General features: G+C 40.2%; 1 long non-coding RNA gene across 2 annotated transcripts in view; it reads right to left on the reverse strand.

The window, feature by feature from the left end:
• Nucleotides 1-132: 132 nt before the first annotated feature.
• LOC138016513 (uncharacterized) overlaps nt 133-7,576 on the reverse strand; it is an 11,240-nt gene continuing 3,796 nt past the window's right edge. The window contains exons 1-3 of one of the 2 annotated variants that reach the window (XR_011125823.1): nt 6,829-6,966; nt 6,674-6,723; nt 133-513 (exon numbers count right to left, since the gene is read on the reverse strand). This is a non-coding gene — a long non-coding RNA (uncharacterized lncRNA). Of the gene's footprint in view, nt 514-6,673; nt 6,724-6,828; nt 6,967-7,576 lie in introns of those variants that run through there. The other variant, XR_011125822.1, reaches the window with a different exon arrangement.

Genomic DNA, 7,576 nt, shown 5'->3' on the forward strand with positions numbered 1-7,576 from the left:
TTGGAAAAGAAATGGGTTGTTAGGCATGTGGTACTGAGGAGAACTACTAGGAGGAATTTTAGCAGGCCAGTATTATCCTTGCGACGCCTTTGAACCGGGCAACAATTATAAGAGGATCAACAAACAGTGTAATAACTTTGATACTTTAAGTTTATTATTGTGCTAACATATCCTCATCAGAAAGCTTTAAAACAGAAACGAAATATGGTAAAGAATTTAGACAAAAAATCGTCCAACAGATGTGTGTCTTGTGCCAAGACGTAATCGTTACTGCACCATTTCAGCGTTGCTTGACGGCCACAATTTGAAGTAAAGGCTTCGTTTCTTGCATGTGTTTCGACAGGCGTCTGCCTCATTCGTGCAAATCTCGCACTCATCCCATCCGTTACAGGACCCGTGACATCGCGCGCCTTTGAAAGTGCAATCGGCCACACAATTGTCTGTCTCGGATGGGAACCCAGTGGCTGTTAGGCACAGGACAGTGACAAAAACAAATGTCACGACTAAGTTCATCTGAAGAAAGAAATGCATACCTTGTTAGATTACAGTAATTTACTACAAGCGGTCACCAAGGCCAGTGATATATCTGATCTTTTGATCATAAATGATAGTTATAGTTTCGGAACATTGGTGGATCAAAATTACGATCTAAGCCAGGTAATCTGGTGACGTAATTCGGAGGACTGGGGAGAAATATTTTAACGCAGTATCCCACAACCGCGCTCAGCTTTGAATGTTATTTTCGAATTCAACATGGCAGAGGCGAGGTTAGATCTCGCCGGTTCTACTTGAATGTTCATTCAGTAACAGGAAATGTGGGAGACGCGGACTTATCTGTCGAGTCTTGGCGATGAAAATACTGCAGGAAATTTGGAAACAACACCTAAGACCGCGCGCGGTTGTGGGATACGGCGTTAAAATTTTTCTTCACAGTCCTCCAAATTACGTCACCAGATCACCTGGAGACATAAACTTATGCAAAGAGAGAGAGAGAGAGAGAGAGAGAGAGAGAGAGAGAGAGAGAGAGAGAGAGAGAGAGAGAGAGAGAGAGAGAGAGAGAGAGAGAGAGAGAGAGAGAGAGAGAGAGAGAGAGAGAGAGAGAGAGAGAGAGAGAGAGTACAGTCACCCTCTGAAACACACGACATCTGCAACTGAGACAAGATCTGTCGTCTTGAGTGTTTTGAAGTTGAGGAATATAAATGTAGGGTAAACGTGCGACACACGATTTCACGGTGATGATAACATGTGACATCTGCAAATGTCAAATGAACCGGTATCACGGGTCCAGGCATCGTGAACCCAATTATTATTCAAAATCATGATTAAGTAGTGTAGTGTTTATGGCCGGATCACAATCGTATTATTACCTTTAGTCAGGCTAACCAAGCTCCGAGGGAAACAAATGGAAAGCCTAATGCACCTATCAATGGTTTGTCCCAGGATGGGGGAAGTGGGGGGGGGGGGGGGGGGGCAACCCAAGGGAATTAGACTTCGTAATTAGACGCACGGGGGTGGGGATTTTGACAGCCACAACGGTCCCCAGGGTGGGAAAATGGCTCGAACGCCATCTTGAAAAGTTGAGAGGACCTGGGAAAGAGTGACGAGTGGAGTCATTTGAGCGAGTTTCCCGCGTCCAAGGATGGCCGAACGAAAGGTAAAGAGTATCGCGTTCTTTTTGAAAGCAAAAATGTTTTCTTTTATGCCCATCATTGCTCTATCTTTAAATTTCTAATAACATAAGGCTACTGCAAAAAAGAAGACCCAAGAGGTGATAAAGGTGAAACCGTAGAATGGATTCAGTGTGATACCTGTGATAATTGGTACCACCAAGTTTGTGCATTAACCCCTAATGATGACGACATGTTCTGGCACTGCACATTTTTTATTGCTGTAAATACTATGTGAAACAATTAATAGGTATTTTTAGCAGTACAGAATGTGTGTGAAATTGCTAACCAAAACTGAAGCATATGCTAAATACCTAGAATATGCCTTCTTCATTTGGGGAAATTTACAAACTTGGTAGGGACCATTTGCCAACAAGTACAATTACTGTCTGAAGGAGTCCTGCAATAAACTTGTTGTGAGTGCCTATCATTCTTTTAACTTACTAATTTTGCAAAGTCTGTGGTCCCCAGGGGTGGGAATTTGACTCATTATGGACACCCAAGGAAGGGGGGGGGGGGGGGGGGGAAATTGACATTTGAAACCCTGTAAATGTCAAATTTCCCGTGGGTTGGTGGGTTCCCTGCGGTGGAGAATGTTGCATTCTTTGACGGACAAAATTTTTGGTTGCAAAGGAGAAGATAAATGTATTTGGTAAGAGTGCTTTGGACATCTCCTCTTTGACACTTGGAGCCGATTTATGTGAGCTATCTACTGATACGATACAAGGATGCCGTACGTAATATAAAGTGGACGAGCTTGAGGACTAAATTAAAAGACAGTTTGACGATGACATTATTTTTCGAGTTAAGAGATCGACTTACCTAAGATTAAAGCACCTCACTGGAGGCGAAGGAATGTCTGAGTTTTGGTGAATTTTGCACGAATGTTTCGCCGTAGCAAATGTATCCTGAAGTTACGCAACCAGTAAGATCGCCCCGAGAGCCATAGTAGGCCCCAGAATATGCATAAGTCGGATTGCGTTGGAGATTCTTAGCCCTTCATCGATGGCTACAAAACGCCGTTAAAGAAGCCTTTGTTCAGTGAGAGCTTAATCTATAAACATTTACATTTCCGATCCATTAACACCGCTTCTTAATGCGGAAACTCAAGGCGCTAACTTGAAGGCATTGTCTCTTCCAGAATCAGAGAAAAGGAGACCAAAGGATACCTTACTGTTGAATATTCTAGTTAAACAATCCGAAAAGAATTGGTAATAGGTAAATCACAATCACAATATTTTTCTCAGAAGAGCACCGCACGGACACCACAAGCAAGGACTTTCCAAATCGTGAAGGTAAACCGTGTAGGTAAATTGACGAAATCATCGCGTTTCTTCTCGGCTGCAACATACTTGATCGCATCCTCCTGGTGGCTACTTAACTTTTAGATACAAAATCTCACAATCTTTTTTAAGATCCTCCATAATGCTCGCCATTGATCTGACTTGTGTTTACGTGGACAACGCGCAAGTACTTTGCATGTTCCATGGGTGTTCGTTCTGGAGATTTATGAGCCTAATTCTCAGTGATTGGCAAAGAAATAGTTTTGCAGCTCGATTTTTCGGGGGAGAGAAACGACCGCCGGAAATACATCTGCGTTCGCATGCTAGGGAGGCTAAGGTGGGGTTTGGTTGATTCGTGCATTACTATTTGTTGATTTTTATTCGTTACTTAACAAAGTAAAACATATCTTTGCATACGACATTTTAATATTCGTCAGAAGACTGACGTGCTTTCTGCTCTAATTCGGACTGTCAAGCTTGTGATTGGTAGAGATAAATAGTGTCTCGCTCAGGTGTCCAGCCGGTTTATCGGCGGCTGGGGTGAGCGGGGCCCATTTTCTGATTCAGTGGCTGGTGACCAAGCCTGCTCCCAACAAGGTGTTCAACGTTGTCTGTTTCTCGCCGCGTTACGTAGGAACGTGAAAGATGAAACGAGGAGCGTGAGCTGCCCATGGGCTCTTGCAGCAGGAATAAAGCTTGATGATTAACAATTATTCCACGAGCACGCGTTGGATATGAGATAATAATTAGTCAACAAGGCGTTTTGCGCCGAGTTGGCTATAATCATCTCATATCCAACAAGCGCGAGTTAAAAACGCCCACAAATTATGTATGAGTCTCCCCTACTTTATGTTGTAAAAAAAACAAAAGAAAACTGATGCGTACAGTTACTGATGTCTAATAGCTCATATACCATGATGGCTGAGCCAATCAAAACTCTAGAATTGTATTATGCAATGATCTAGTTTTTAATAACAGAAAATGTATTTGCAAAAAGAGTTGCCGGAAAGCATATTCCTTTTTTGTTACATTTATAGGAACATGGCTATTTTTTAAAAGGTCGTTTCACAAGTTGGTACCTGGCCAAGCATAACTTCCAAACTCCACCTCAATCAGTAGTCTCCAACTAATAACATATTGTAAAACATTGGAGCGGTTTTCAAGGTGTCGTAAAACAAACACCAAAGTAATTCGACCAATCACAGCAGGTGCAAATGGCGCAATGAACCAATCCAGATTCATGGCAATTCCATGTAAATTGCCCAAAGCGAGGGGAAAATCGCGCGTGGAAGTTGGTGTTGCTTTTCCTTCTCATTGGTTGATAAACTGGCGCGAGATTTTTAAAACAATCACCAAGCGTAGCAATTGCAATCGTGTAATATTACTTTCCAGGGTTGGTACGCTTGAAAACCCTTGGATTCCGAAAGTCCGATTTCAAGGCCTTGAAAAGTACTTGAAATGGATTTTTGGTCATTTTAAGTCCTTGATGTTTTATTGATCAAGATCGAAAAATATTAATGCTTTGAGGTCTTAAAATAAAAAAAAAGCCTGTGAAAACAAATGTTCAGGTAAACAAAGTATAACTTTCTCGAATTTTGCTTGGTTTATGGTAAATTCTTACTAAAAAAAAGTCCTTGAAATTTGAAAGTAGGGTCCTGGAAAGTCCTTCAAAAGTCCTTGACCTTTTTGGCCTTAAAAAGGGGTACAAACCCTGACTTTCGACAGTCATTTGGAAACTGCTCTAAGATGGAAAAGCAATTAGTATACCCTCTTGGAAGAAAAACATGGCAGTTCATTTTTATTGAACTTAAATACTCGAAGTAATACTATAATGAAAACTGATGTAATGCACGTCGCTTGGCATGAACGTTTTCGATAATTAGATAGCCAAATGTAACAGTTTTCCACCATGCAGAGTTGAAACACTCTTTTGTTTTGAATCGACTGTAACTCAACCCACTGTGTGTTATACGCTTTAACGTACCCGAGCATCTATAAAGGCACTGCGCTTCAACTTTTAAGCTGAGACGTTCGACATGGCGACTAGGTAACAGGCTATTTGACAACTATTCATCGAAGTGCAGGTGGCCAGTGGTGGATATCCACTGACACTGAGGTGAATAGTTGTGTTAGTATATACTAAAACAGCGAGAAAATAAAGCACAAAAAGATGATAATAATATTTTCGGACGCAAATCCCGCGCGACTTGCTCGGAGGTGAATTAGCAAAGGATAATTCCGGCGGAGTTTGAGGAAACAATCCGAGAACGCCTTCAACGCTATCCACTGTTTTAGTATATACTAATTCAATATATCTATTGTTTTCACAGCTGACAGCAGCTGACTCACGAAAGTGTACTGTGCAAATTGGAACACAGTATCTCCATGCATATCACAAGGGCTTTTTGCAGTGGGGGTGGATCCTGAGAATCGGCCAAGATTACTTTACTGTACATCTGACTTCGCATTTTGAGTCAGTTTAATTCTAAAAGGACAACAAAAGCATCCATGAAATAATGAAGCGAACGAGACCGCTTTCCATGCACGCCAATTTTTTAAAAGCTGTTACTACAAAAAGGTCTCCATAAAGTTGCAATTGCGAAGTAGTTGCGTGATCTCAATCCACGACAGAGTATTATTAACACAGCTGTGCTGTCAATGAAGGTAGCACTATTATTGTTTTGTTTTCTTCGCCTTGAACAGACGAATAACTAGTAAATGAAAACATGCGAGGTGTGCACTTAATATCTCAAGAAATGGCGCAGTGATTTCTTTCTTCTACTTGTGCATCGATATATTCGCCACATCCAACGACACGCTTGGTTTTTTATATCGAGTAGTGATAGGCTCTCCGTCTTTGGCCGTCTTATGAAAGTAAGGTCCTGCCCAGGCTTCACGACGGGGTACGTATGGAAACTTTAAATCCGCCTCTCGTTTCAGTCTTCGTGATAAGAAGAGATGGAGAGAATCCCTTCAGCTTTCTTTGCAATTATCGTTTAAGCTCCCTCCATTTTTAAAAAACTAGGGTAAATTAAACTGTTAAACTTCGTCGTTTTGTGGTTTGATTCCGGTTTTTGCGAAAAACGAATACGTTACTTACAAGACAACCAAAACCGGAACTAAGTAAACTCGAGTTACAAAACTTGTTTGTCTGTGCAACAGAAATAACCTTGCACAGCGGAGATATACCCGAAAAGAAGACATTAAAAAATAATTAATAAACAGAAAATCCTCAAGCCAACACATGATTCCTCGCATAAAATTCCGGACTGACACGAATGGAGCATGAAATGTACAGTCATCATTCGAACATCATTTGCGTTACAGTCTAAGGCGTAGTGTTGGGAGTCGCTTGTCTACTCCTCGTGCCAAAATCTAGTAAAACTAATTCAATATTTTTTAATCACAAATAAAGAGATAAAGAAGAAGACCACGATCAACATAATTTCAGATTTAAACAATGCTATGGGTCGAGAATAAATCCATACGAAAATTCTCTTTTCTGTTTTTCGTTACTTGTCGTCGGAGGTCTCCTACATTCTCAATCTTGAAACTGATTCGGATTCGGTTGAACAATATTTTCATATTGTGTTAGAAACACGTAAAACCCTTTGAATATTGTTTCATTATGAATATAAAGCCAGTAAAATCTTCTTTGAATTTGGAACAATTAATTGTTGCTAAGATATGTGATTATCAAACCACTAAGGAAACTTTTCTTACCTTATTTTAACAGAGGACTCTTTTGCGAACCGTTTGTAATAATGAACCAGCTACAAAAAGACAAGCGAGGGACTAATTGGTCAGATTTGCAATGCTGTAATGCTAAAAACGGACTCTGTGAGAGGCAAGAGACACGTTTTACCTTATAATTTTACCTTATAATTTGCCTTTCGTTTGGTGTCGGGTTTCGTAGAGTATATTCTTCGTAGTCTTATAATGGCTGCTTTGAACAAAGGACATGCGCTACTTTGATAATTAATATCGAAAATGGCACTTTTTGTTCAACAGATGACTTTATACACAGGATGATGACGGAGGTAAAGATCTCTGCAGACGGATAAAGCGAGAAACTAATAGAGTTAATAATCGCAGGATCCGGTTATCGCAAACTAAAATGACATTTAGTTTGGTTGCGAAGAAAGGCCACTTTATTCAATATTAAGAGGGTATTTGCCGAATTCTCAATTTTTTATGGAACTTTTTGCATAGTTGAATACATTTGACAAGTGCGCGCGTAATTGTACCACTTTTTACAAACAAATGCCAAATTGTGTTTTAGCTGCGTCGCGTTACTTTTATCAGTTGTTATATAACCATAATAAGTCAAGTACTCATCTGGCGTTTACTTTATAAAAACGACACTTTTTTGTGAGGCACTTTAATTAATCTAGTTTCTTTCGTTGAGGATTGTTTGTGTCCATACGTTTAGTTTGTTGTCACGACAACGAGATTACGGTTTGCTTTTTTATTTTTTTTAAACTTTTAGGAGCTAATAAACACGTAATATCAAACCTTAACATCATCATCATCATCATCATCAGGTCGAGCTTACTCTTAACCCTAACAAGAAACCTTATTTTGATTAAAGGGGGGCTGAATCATGTCCTGTTTTCAAAGACTCAC

Source organism: Montipora capricornis, chromosome 9 (assembly GCF_036669925.1).
Source record: "Montipora capricornis isolate CH-2021 chromosome 9, ASM3666992v2, whole genome shotgun sequence".
In the NCBI taxonomy this organism is placed as follows: Eukaryota; Metazoa; Cnidaria; class Anthozoa; order Scleractinia; family Acroporidae; genus Montipora; species Montipora capricornis.